We start from the raw sequence: 13118 nt of genomic DNA, 5'->3' as shown, positions 1-13118 counted from the left end.
GTTTCCAAAACTATGTTGAATAATAGTGGTGAGTGGACAACCTTGTCCTGTTCCTGATCTTAGAGGAAATAGTTTCAGTTTTTCACCATTGAGAATGATGTTGGCTGTGGGTTTGTCATATATGGCCTTTATTATGTTGAGGTAAGTTCCCTCTACGCCTACTTTCTGGAGAGTTTTTTTTTTTTTTTATCATAAATGGATGTTGAATTTTGTTGAAAGTTTTTCTGCATCTATTGAGATGATCATATGTTTTTTCTCTTTCAATTCATTAATATGCTTTATCACATTAATTGATTTGCATATATTGAAGAATCCTTGCATTTCTGGGATAAACCCCACTTGATCATGGTGTATGATCCTTTTAATGTGCTGTTGTATTCTGTTTTCTATCATTTTGTTGAGGATTTTTGCCTCTGTGCTCATCAGTGATATTGACCTGTAGTTTTCTTTCTTTGTGACATCTTTGTCTGGTTTTGGTATCAGGTTGATGCTGACCTCGTAGAATGAGTTTGGGAGTGTTCCTCCCTCTGCTATATTTTGGAAGAGTTTGAGAAGGATAGGTGTTAGCTCTTCTCTAAATGTTTGATAGAATTCGCCTGTGAAGCCATCTGGTCATGGGCATCTGTTTGTTGGAAGGTTTTAAATCACAGTCTCAATTTCAGTGCTTGTGATTGGTCTTTTATATTTTCTATTTCTTCCTGGTTCAGTCTTGGAAGGTTGTGCTTTTCTAAGAATGTGTCCATTTCTTCCAGGTTGTCCATTTTATTGGCCTATAGTTGCTTGTAGTAATCTCTCATAATCATTTGTATTTCTGCAATGTCAGTTGTTGTTACTTCTCCATTTTCATTTCTAATTCTATTGATTTGGGTCTTCTCCCCTTTTTTTTTTTTTGATGAGTCTGGCTAATGGTATATCACTTTTGTTTATCTTCTCAAAGTACCAGCTTTTAGTTTTATTGATCTTTGCTATCATTTCCTTCATTTCTTTTTCATTTATTTCTGATCTGATCTTTATGATTTCTTTCCTTCTGCTAACTTTGGGGTTTTTTTGTTCTTCTTTCTCTAATTGCTTTAGGTGTAAGGTTAAGTTGTTTATTTGAGATCTTTCTTGTTTCTTGAGGTAGGATTGTATTGCTATAAACTTCCCTCTTTGAAGTCATTTTGCTGCATCCCATAGGTTTTGGGTCATCGTATTTTCATTGTCATTTGTTTCTAGGTATTTTAAAATTTTCTTTTGGTTTTCTTCACTGATCTCTTGGTTATTTAGTAGTGTATTGTTTAGCCTCCATGTGTTTGTATTTTTTACAGAGTTTTTCCTGCAATTGATATCTAGTCTCATAGTGTTGTGGTCAGAAAAGATATTTGATATAATTTCAATTTTATTAAATTTACCAAGGCCTGATTTGTGACCCAAGATATGATCTATCCTGGAGACTGTTCCATGAGCACGTTAGAAGAAAGTGTATTCTGTTGTTTTTGGATGGAAAGTTCTATAAATATATATTAAGTCCATCTTGTTTAATTTATCATTTAAAGTTTGTGCTTCCTTATATATTTTCATTTTGGATCACCTGTCCATTGTTGAAATTGGGGTGTTAAAGTCCCCTATTATGAATGTGCTACTGTCGATTTCCCCTTTTATGGCTGTTGGCATTTGCCTTATGTATTGAGATGCTCCTATGTTGGGTGCCTAAATATTTACAATTGTTATAGCTTCTTCTTGGATTGATCCCTTGATCATTATGTAATGTCCTTCTTTGTCTCTTGCAGTAGTCTTTATTTTAAAGTCTCTTTTGTCTGATATGAGAACTGCTACTCCATCTTTCTTTTGATTTCCATTTGCATGGAATATCTTTTTCCATCCCCTCACTTTCAGTCTGTATGTGTCCCTAGGTCTGAAGTGGATCTCTTGTAGACAGCATATATACGGGTCTTTTTCGTATCCATTCAACCAGTCTGTGTCTTTTGGTGGGAGCATTTAATCCATTTACATTTAAGGTAATGATCAATATGTATGTTCCTATTACCATTTTCTTAATTGTTTTGGATTTGTTATTGTAGATCTTTTCCTTCTCTTGTATTTCCTGCCTAGAGAAGTTCCTTTAGCCTTTGTTGTAAAGCTGGTTTGGTGGTGCTGAATTCTCTTAGCTTTTGCTTGTCTGTAAAGGTTTTAATTTCTCCGTCAAATCTGAATGAGATCCTTGCTGGGTAGAGTAATCTTGATTGTAGATTTTCCCTTTTCATCACTTTAAATATGTCCTGCCACTCCCTTCTGGCTTGCAGAGTTACTGCTGAAAGGTCAGCTGTTAACCTTATGGGAATTTCCTTGTGTGTTATTTGTTGTTTATTCCTTGCTGCTTTTAATATTTTTTTTCTTTGTATTTAATTTTTGATGGTTTGATTAATATGTTTCTTGGTGTGTTTCTCCTTGGATTTATCCTGTATGGGACTCTCTGCACTTCCTGGACTTGATTGACTATTTCCTATTCCATATTAGGGAAGTTTTCAACTATAATCTGTTCTAATATTTTCTCAGTCTCTTTTATTTCTCTTCTTCTTCTGGGACCCCTATAATTTGAATGTTGGTGCGTTTAATGTTGCCCCAGAGGTCTCTGAGACAGTCCTCAATTCTTTTCATTCTTTTTTCTTTATTCTGCTCTGCAGTAGTTATTTCCACTATTTTCTCTTCCAGGTCACTTGTCCGTTCTTCTCCCTCAGTTATTCTGCTCTTGATTCCATCTAGAGAATTTTTAATTTCATTTATTGTGTTGTCATCATTATTTGTTTTCTCTTTTGTTCTTCTAGGTCCTTGTTAAGCGTTTCTTGTACTTTCTCCATTCTATTTCCCAGATTTTGGATCATCTTTGCTATCATTACTCTGAATTATTTTTCAGGTAGACTGTCTATTTCCTCTTCATTTGTTTGGTCCAGTGGGCTTTTACCTTGCCCCTTTACCTGCTTCACATTTCTCTGTCTCCTCATTTTGTTTCACTTACTGTGTTTAGGGTCTCCTTTTTGCAGGCTGCAGGTTCTTAGTTCCCGTTGTTTTTGGTGTCTGCCCCCAGTGGGTAAGGTTGGTTTAGTGGGTTGTGTAGGCTTCCTGGTGGAGGGGACTGGTGCCTGTGTTCTAGTGGATGAGACTGGTTCTTGTCTTTCTGGTGGGCAGGACCACATCTGGTGGTGTGTTTTGGGGTGTCTGTGACCTAATTATGATTTTAGGCAAACTCTCTGCTAATGGGTGGGGTTTTGTTCCTGTCTTGTTAGTTGTTTGGCATATGGTGTCCAGCACTGGAGCTTGCTGGTCATTGAGTGGAGCTGGGTCTTAGCGTTGAGATGGAGATCTCTGGGAGAGCTTTTGCCATTTGATATTGCGTGGTGCTGGGAGAGCTCTGGTGGGCCAATGTCCTGAAATCAGCTCTCCCACCTCAGAGGCTCAGGCCTGACACCTGGTCAGAGAACCAAGACCCTGTCACCCACACGGCTCAGAAGAAAAGGGAGAAAGAAAGAAAGAAAGAAAGAAAGAAAGAAAGAAAGAAAGAAAGAAAGAAAGAAAGAAAGAAAGAAAGAAAGAAAGAAAGAAAGAAAGAAAATAAAGTTATTAATATAAAAAATTAAAAACTATCAAAAAAATTAAAAAGTAATAAAAAGAATAGAAAAGAAAAAGAAAGAAGAGAGCAACCAAACCAAAAAATAAATCCACCAATTATAACAAGCACTAAAAACTCTCTAAAAAAAAAAACAAAAAAAAAAAAACAGACAGACAGAACCCTAGGAGAAATGTAGAAGCAAAGCTATACAGACAAAATAACACAAAGAAGCAAACACATACATACTCACAAAAAGAGAAAAAGGTAAAAAAATATATATAATCTATATATATATAAAGGAAGAAAGCAACCCAATCAATAAGCAAATGTATCAATGATAATAAACTCTAAATAGTAAACTGAGATAAACATAAAACCAAAAACAAATTAGATGCAGAAAGCAAACCCTAAGTCTACAGTTGCTCCCAAAGTCCACTGCCTCAATTTTGGGATGATTCGTTGTCTATTCAGTTATTCCTGAGATGCAGGGTACATTAGGTTGATTGTGGAGATTTAATCCGCTGCCCCTGGGGCTGCTGGGAGAGATTTCCCTTTCTCTTCTTTATTTGCACAGCTCCTGGGGTTCAGCTTTGGATTTGGACCCACCTCTGAATGTAGGTCGCCTGAGGGTGTCTCTTCCCTGCCCAGACAGGATGGGGTTAAAGCAGCAGCTGATTAGGGGGCTCTGGCTCACTCAGGATGTAGGGAGGGAGGAGTACGGAGTGTGGGGCAAGCCTGCGGCGGCAGAGGCCAGCATGACATTGCACCAGTCTGAGGCGTGCCGTGCGTTCTCCCAGGGAAGTTGTCCCTGGATCACAGGACTCTGGCAATGGCGGACTGCACAGGCTCCTGGAAGGGGAAGTGTGGACAGTGACCTGTGCTTGCACACAGCCACCAAGAAGGTGGCTGTAGCAGCAGCCTTAGCATCTCATGCCCATTTATCACGTCCACGCTGATAGCCGCGGCTCACACCCATATCTGGAGCTCATTTAGGCAGTGCTCTGAAACCCCCTCCTCGTGCACCTGGAAACAATGGTCTCTTGCCTCTGGACCTCTTAGGCAGGTCAAGACTTTTTCCCAGTCTCCCTCCAGGCTAGCTGTGGTGCTCTGGCCCCCTTTAGGCTGTGTTCATGCAGCCAACCCCAGTCCTCTCCCTGGCATCTGACCTCCCAAGCCTGAGCCTCAGCTCCCAGCCCCTGCCCACCCCAGCGGGTGAGCAAACAAGCCTTTCAGCCTGGTGAGTGCTGGTCGGCACCAATCCTTTGTGCAGGAATCTCTCCACTTTGCCCTATGCACCCCCATTGCTGCACTCTCCTCTGTGCCTCTGAAGATTTCCCCTTACCCATCCCCTGTCTCCGCCAGTGAAGGGGCTTCCTCATGTGTGGAAACCTTTCCTCCTTCACAGCTCCCTCCCAGAGGGGCAGGTCCCATTCCTATTCTTTGTCTCTGTTTTTTCTTTTGCCCTACCCAGGTACGTGTGGAGTTTCTTGCCTTTTGGGAAGTCTGAGGTCTTCTGCCAGCGTTCAGTGGGTGTTCTGTAGGAGTTGTCCCACATGTAGATGTATTTCTGATGTATTTGTGGGGAGGAAGGTGATCTCCACATCTTACTCCTCTGCCATCTTGAAGGTCTCTCCGGTTTTTGTATTTAGAGTCTACCAGACTTTTTAAGACTAAGGAAGCTTCATTGTTCTTGAGATGAAATCTTCACCTGGCACCTTGGTCCTATTTATTCCATTTCCTTGCCTTGGTCATCTGACTCTTCAGAACAGTCCCTTGGAGATATCTGAGAGGCTGTGTCCTGGGCTCAAGTTCTCAGCAAGTGTGCTGAATGAAACATAATTCTCAACTTCCAGGTTGTGCTTTTTTTTTTCAGTCCATATCCTCTAAACAGGAAATGCGAAGGCCAAAAGCTCATCCAAAGCCAACAAGGAGGAAAACACAGAATCGTATTTATCTGGCATCTGACACTAGATGCTTTTTAGAGGAAGAATTGATATAGCTGATAATTTTCAGGTCTCTCTAGGAATATATTCTGCCTAAAAGAGTCATCAGTTTTTTGTTTTTTATTTGTTTAATATACTCTTAAACAAGTAATCTGTGTGCCTTCACAAATCAAATCAATAGGCTATGAGCCAATGTAAATTCTTCAACTGAATTGAAGTGTTATTGTACAGATATTTCCCATGGAGTTTTCCAATGAACTAATTTGTGGTAGTTTTATTTCGAGGCAAACGCAACCATCTTCCCCAACTCCAGTGCTGGATGGTGGATGGACTTGAGAAGTTCCATGTTCAGGTCAACTGCAGTCATTGAGGCCACTGGTCTGCAGTCCTGAATGTTAAAGATGACAAAAGCATGGTGCTGTCGTCCAGGGAAGGACCAGTGCTGGAAGATGTTCAGTAAAACAAGACCAGGACAGGGGCAGCTCTCAGTTCCCTAGTAGAGGAACCAGTCAGAAGGTTCCAGATTTCCCCAAACTAAGGGCACTGAGGCCCTTGGTTCTGGTCTGTCATCTCCTCCTCCTCCTCCTCCATCAAAGCTTTGCACATTTAAGCAACATTCATCCATCAAATTAAGAAGATTGAGCATCTGCCATGCTCGGGGCAGCCCCCAGACTTTTTCTTCTTCCTGTAGAGGAAGGGATGATCTTCCACAAAGATGGAAAGTCGTTTTCCTGCCTGTGTCAACTCAGATGAAGGAGTCTGGTGTTGGAGAGAATGGGAGTCTGCTTTCCACTTTTCTGCTCTGAGGGTCTGTGGGGTTGAGGACATCCTTGTAGCCACCCATGTGCTTCCAGGTTGCCGTCCCTGTGCTGGAGTGTGAGAGCCTCAAGGGCAGGGCAGGCTTAGCTCCATCTTTGGATCTGCTGTGTGGGCAGAGTGCCTGGAGAATTGGGGATGGGCCCTGTATTATTCATGCAACCACACTGCACGCCATCTTGAAGGTCTCATCCTTGTGCACCAGGCGATGGATGTACACAGGGAAACCCAAAAGCCAGGCACTACCCCAGGAAGCCACCGCACAAGAAACCTGCATTGACTGGATGGATGGCCTTGTAACCGAGAGGCTTTGGATACAGGTGACTGCATGTTTGAGTCACCCAACCCTCCATCCAGGCCCGATTCCATGCAGTAGGAGCTGGTATGATCCTGACCCCCCACTTCCAGATGTAGGAACTAGGGCAGAGGAAGGTTAGGTACCCTCTGCAGGGTCACATGTAGCTGACTTGGGGTTTAAAGCCAGCATCCTGACTTCTGAACTCACTCCTGTAACTACCGCGATGAACACATTGCCTGAAGTCATGGGAAGATTTCTGATTTTGCTCACAATACCAACCCCACTTATGGGAAGACTTAACTTCTCTTGAAAGCTTCCTTCCCATAAGTTGGGTGTGGTGTGTTCTGGAGCTGTGGCTGGACTTCTTCACTCAGGTGGGTCGGCTCCACTTGGGGAGCCCCCACCTCTCTATCCATCCAGGCCAGAAACGGTACAGAATATGGGGGGATTCAAAGTTCTCCATCCAGGACTAACCAGAGTTGTGCAGGAGAGGAGGACATGGTAACTGCTAAAGATGCAGAAGGTGCTGCTAGAGAAAGGGACAGCAGCAGTGCATTCATTGCATTTCCCTTGCCTCTTCTTCAGTCCATGACCACCTTGAACAACCGCCTAAGGGATCTCCTCGTGGACCAAGGGCTGGACAACCTTTTTGTGGTCGCGTTGGTGGAGCTCAGCCCAGCAAACGAACCAGGAGTTGTTCTTTTTCTTGAAGAACTCACCATTTTGTCAAAATCAAGTAGAGCAGACTTTGTCTGGTGGACACAAACTACTCTGAGGAGGACCAGACACGTGTGCTTTGAAATAGTTGTCATCCTAATATCATGAAAACATACAAATTTAAATGTTAATTAAATCCTGTTTGCTCTTCATTTGTTCCTTCCCTACACATCTGTAGTTACTAGATTTTTTTTTTTTTTTTTTTGAGCATAGAGATGGACCATACAATTGGTTTATATTCACAAAAAAAAAAAAAAAAAAAAAAAAAAAAAAGTCTGGCTCTGGGCTGTGCTTGGAACCTGAACTTGTGTGGGCTCAGACCTTTCTTTTCAAGGTGACAAAGAGGCAGAAGGTGCATAAAGCAATGAGACTTGGTTTTAGTCCATGCTCTGCCAACACCAGCCAAGCCACCTTGGGCAAAACACTGAAAGAATTTACTTATCCCATGTCATCTCTCTGGGCCTTCATTCTATCTCCTGGAAGATAGAAAATCCCACCTGTGTGAGGATAAGAGATGGGACCAGAAGATCCTCAGACATTTTTCCAACACATGATTGCATGAACAGATGCATGTACAATATCTCGGCGGACCTTCCCTTAATTAAATCTAGGGAACCCTTTTAACTTTCTCCCTTCAAAAGTAGAGTTATCATTTTGACACAAAACAGACATGGAAGAAAAATGGTGTATTCAGTCCCTTATACAGAACTCCATTGATGCCAGAGAAAGTTGAGAGCAAATCTTGAAGAAGAGAATTTGGTCTGTTGCGGAGTTGAGCCCAAGAGAGATGGGGAGAGATTAATGACCAAGAGATAGCGTGCTCATTTTGACAAAAGAGGGAAGCTATTGTAAGTGTGGCCCATGGGGCTGACATGTGTGACTGCAGCAGTGCCGTAAAGAGCTGCAGACCGACTGACCCGCCAAATGGTTTACTTTGAAGTCAACCGCTGAGAGGAGACCATTGGAGAGAGTGGGTCTCTGAAGCTGAGGTGACCCTCTGCCATGAGGTGGGAGATGAAAAACTGGTCCTTGAATGGAATGCAAGGAGCAGAATGTTGGAGAGAAACACTCATCACCAACAGGGTGGCAGGGGTGCAGGCGGTGAGGAAGGCCTTTGCTGTTCAGGAACCTGAGAGGCATTTGGGGAAAATAACAACAGTTTTACAATTGGGAAAACATCTAGCTCAGAACCTGTTGATGGTTCAAGTTTGCCAATTTCTCAGCTTCTTAATCGTTTAAGGACAATTGAACAAAATAGCACATGCAACTCTGAGCTTTCAAGAAATCAAAGCTGTGTTCTTAAAGCATAGGACTTTGTCTGGAAAAGGCACTTCTAACAGCTGAGCCTGAGATGCCTGGGCGAGGCGGAGAGGGCTCTGCACGTTCCACACAAAGACACAGCCTTTGAGGCTGAAAACTTTCTGAGCTGCTCCTTTATTTTATTTTTTTTTCTCATCAAGCCTAAAATGTGATCATTAGTAACAGACTGATGTCTCTAAATTTGTTTCACTTCACAAGATTCCTTCCCAACTAATTTAGAACAAAATGTGTCCAACATTTGCTCTTTCCTTGATTTCACAAAGTGTCATTTTTGTCCACAGGAGCCTGCAAAACACTGAAAGGAGAGATTGAAGCAAACTCAATTTACGTAAATGTTTTTCCACTTAATCAACAGCCATCTTGCAGACCAGGGCTGATGGAGAGTTGAGTCCAAGACCCACAGACAGCCAGCAAAGCCACAGGGAGAATGGCTCTGACCCCCTTCAAGGCTGCTGGGGGCCTTGTCCTCTCCTAGGTCCTGGGTGTGGACCTCAGTCGGAGGAGACAGTGGAAGCATCGGGAATCTCAAGGAAACAGATCTAGCAAAAGCCACCGCTGGTGACTGGCTCGGGCTGCTGTCTCCACCGACGTGAAATAGCTACAGTGAAGAGAGAGAAAGGCCCACACATCACACAGACATTTGAAGGATGCTCGTCATTCGTTCTGATGGTGGGGGGGGTGGAATTGTCACAGCATTTATTGAAGGAAAAGGGAGAGCCAGGGTTATGTGTACATCCCAGGAACTTCAATGGGCACCACTACACCCACGCCCTTTGAAGCCCATGGACTGTAACATTTTAATCCTTAGCAAGCCCCGGAGAGCTGGAAGCAGAGCTGTGAGACCCTCTCCTGCAGGAGCCGTAGGGCAGCGGTGGTCTGGCAGGGGGGCTCCTCTCCTGCACGGTGTGCACTGGGATGATCAGAGGGCAGGCCGGTGGGAACGCCCCCGACTAGACACACGTCCCTGGAGAAGGAAGCCCTCAGGCTGGGGACACCTAACCTGGGATGGGGTTCCTTCGCCCAGAACCTCTCCTTCCCGACGTGAAGTCAGCAACTGAACTAATTAATGACGTTTGGGCAATTCGAGTTCTGAAGGAGACAAAGCAAAGTCTTTGGGGTAAATGATACGATTACAAAGGTTCCCCAATAAGCCTGCTCAGGTCCCTCATTACGTGGGCCCGTAAGTGCCAGCTGTCACTCTCTGCCCAGCCTGCCGTCTGAAAACTAACCTTTCTGTCACCTCCTCTTGTCTCCCTCGTTTGTCCTATTATGCAGAATGGCGCTGAGTCATTGTTTCAAGCAGGGGGTGACATGGTAATAGCTTAATAATAGTATAATCTCACAAATAATAACATGCTGTCACCCTGTCTGAAGCACAGTGTTTACAGGGGATGTGGTAATGTATGATGACAGTAATTTGAATAAAAATGAATTTACTGCTCTTGTCTCATTTGCAGTAAATTTTCGCATCTTTCGTGCACAACTGGTGCTCCCTGACCTCGCTCGTCACCGTGTTGGCGGCTGGCTTTCAAGTGAGAGGGGGTCGCAAGAAATGGAAGCCTGCAGCTCACAACGGGCTTCCCGAAAGGAGCACACACTGGCTTCCAGAAAGATCTTCCTTCGCTTGTTTCCAAAGATGAGGTGGGGCCAGCCAGATGCTTTCATTAATCCAAAGCTGATCGCGGAGCGGACATGGATGGATGCGATTTCAGGTCGACAGCGTACGGAATTATTGGAGGGGGTTGCATGGAAGATGGAGGAGCCCTTGGTGATGTGGCTCAGACTTGGCCAGTTTGCAGGAAAGGCCCCCTTCAGTCAGATCACTCTACAGCCCCTCCCTGGGAACCCCACGTCAGTTGCTGCAGCTTCATACACACACTCGCCAGGAGCATGGGGGCAAACAGGACAGCTGAGTCTGAAAAGGCATGCACCAGTCCGCGGTCATCCGGATGTGCCCTCCTGGACCCCATTCGCAAAGGCTCGCCACAGGCGGTCCATGGCCACCCGGGATTACCACCTTCTCAGTGGAGGAAAAGTAATGTGTGAATCACTGGTCTCCAGTGAAGCTGTGAGTAAATGATGTTGAGTGCAGACAGAAGAAAGTTTTGCCATCCAGCTCGCGGGCTTGTGCTAGACACGACTGGATTGAACGAGGGCAACAAACTGGAATTTGCTGGGACTTAAAGAGTGACAAGGAAGCGTTTCCAGAAATGTTCCAAGCTTTAGGCATGGCAGACGTGTCGACAACAAGAAGAGATTGAAGGCTGGGGGTAAACATGGGATGGCAGGAGCCCCCTGGGACAGCTACCTAGCAGTCCTGCCCCCCAGGGAAAGTCCTCCTGGAACAGATGAAGGTGCTTCTAAACTGGAGGCCACTGAAGAAGAATTTACCTACATGCCAGAGAGGGTGTCAAAGGTTCGTGCTCCATAAGGGAGGAGGTCTGGAGTGGCCCGCGGAGTTAATTTGTGAGTCCTGGGATGGCATTTTGACCCAAGCACGGTGACATTTAAGGCCTTTAGTACGTGCTACCAGAAAACACTGAGTCATTTTGTAAATGGGTGAAAAGAAGCTTGCACTTAAAGCGGGGTGAGTGGAGAGAAAATTCATTAACAAATTAACCTTAAAGGAGATCGGAGGCCTTTCCAAAATTGCCTCAACATGCAGCTTGGCCATATTCTACCCCTGGAATTACTGCAAAATCAGGTAACCCAGCCAGCAGTGATTCTCCCAGAGTGCCCTCCTTGGAGAATCTTGCTGTCACCATGGCCCCACCTGCCCCAAATCATGTCATTTCTTTTTTGAACATCTTTACCGGAGTATAATTGCTTTACAGTGTTGTGTTCGTTTCTGCTGTATAACAAAGTGAATCAGCTATATGTATACATATGTCCACATATCTCCTCCCTCTTGCCTCTCCCTCCCACCCTCCCTATCCCACCCTCTAGGTGGTCGCAAGCACCGAGCTGATCTCCCTGTGCTATGCAGCTGTTTCCCACTATCTATCCATTTTACATTTGGTAGTGTATATATGTCCATGCCACTCTCTCACTTCGTCCCAACTTCCCCTTCCCCTTCCCCGTGTCCTCAAGTCTATTCTCCACATCTGCATCTTTATTCCTGTCCTGCCCCTAGTTTCCTTAGAACCATTTTTTTTAGATTCCATATATATGTATTTATGGTATATACCGTGTACCAAATATATGGTATTTGTTTTTCTCTTTCTGACTTACTTCACTCTGTATGACAGACTCTAGGTCCATCCACCTCACTACAAATAACTCAATTTTGTTTCTTTTTATGGCTGTGTAATATTCCATTGTATATACGTGCCACATCTTCTTTATGCATTCATGTGTCAGTGGATACTTAGGTTGCTTCCTTGTCCTGGCTATTGTAAATAGTCATGCTATTTCTTTAAAAACAAATGATGTTACGGACTATCAGATACATAGGAATGTAATTTCTAGCATAAATAGCAGAATTTGTGCTGGTGTTTTGCCCTGTGTGATAACACCTGCTGTGTTTACATGGACGGGGGAGTATCTACAACAAACTTTCACTTTAAGTTTTGCTGAACATGTCACATTAATGTCACTTAGTCACAAGTACCCATGACACTGCAATTATCAGTAGTTTCCAGTTCTTTATTTGTCATTATCTGTTTCTACTAGGACACTTCATAGATGCTACTGACATTTCACTCACTATAATAAGTCAGCTGATCATAATGTCAATACTCACTCGTAAAAATGAGAAAACAGATAACTATCTGATTAAGAGTGATGTCTGTCCCCTGAACGCAGTAGGCAAAGCTGAGGTTCCCATCACATAATTTTCTTCGCCCCAGGCTGAAGTGAACCTTGTGATCTGACTTCAGAAATGATTCCCTTGGAGACCAAATGCCTAGGAAAATGCCCGACGCGTGGGCCCCTGTCTGCCCTCAGGTGGGAGGTTGTTGGAGACCACCTCTCCGAGTTCCGTTCCTCCTCCGCGCTGCCCGGCCCGCTCCTCTGGCTCCCTGACACCCTTTGCTGCCTTCCCCTTGCCCCCAGCTCCCCCTGGGTTCCTAGTTCTGCCGCCTCCATCAGTGGCTCTGGCCCCACCTCCTTGCCCCACCCACCCCAGGATTTCCACCTCTCTCCCTACCCATCCCGAGGGGGACAGCCAAGTTAGTCACCCCAATAATCGCACTAATTCCTTTTTGTCTGCCAGGCAAGTGGGAGCCTTTATGGATTTTGGAGAAGACTTCAGGGCTTCAAGGCCGGCCAGAGGCTTCCCTGCAGACTGGAGTTTTCTTCTCTTCTCTCTTCATATTGACCTCCTGTCTTTGCCGACGGTCTTCCACCCAAACACACACCAGTCTTCCGTGAAAATGCGCCATGCTTTCATGCTGCCTCGTACATCTTCAGTGGATAGTCTCACCCTTAATCCCCCGTT

Source organism: Kogia breviceps, chromosome 2 (assembly GCF_026419965.1).
Source record: "Kogia breviceps isolate mKogBre1 chromosome 2, mKogBre1 haplotype 1, whole genome shotgun sequence".
Taxonomy (NCBI): domain Eukaryota; kingdom Metazoa; phylum Chordata; class Mammalia; order Artiodactyla; family Physeteridae; genus Kogia; species Kogia breviceps.
The sequence above is the reverse complement of the archived record's forward strand: the minus strand, read 5'-3'. Positions refer to the sequence as shown.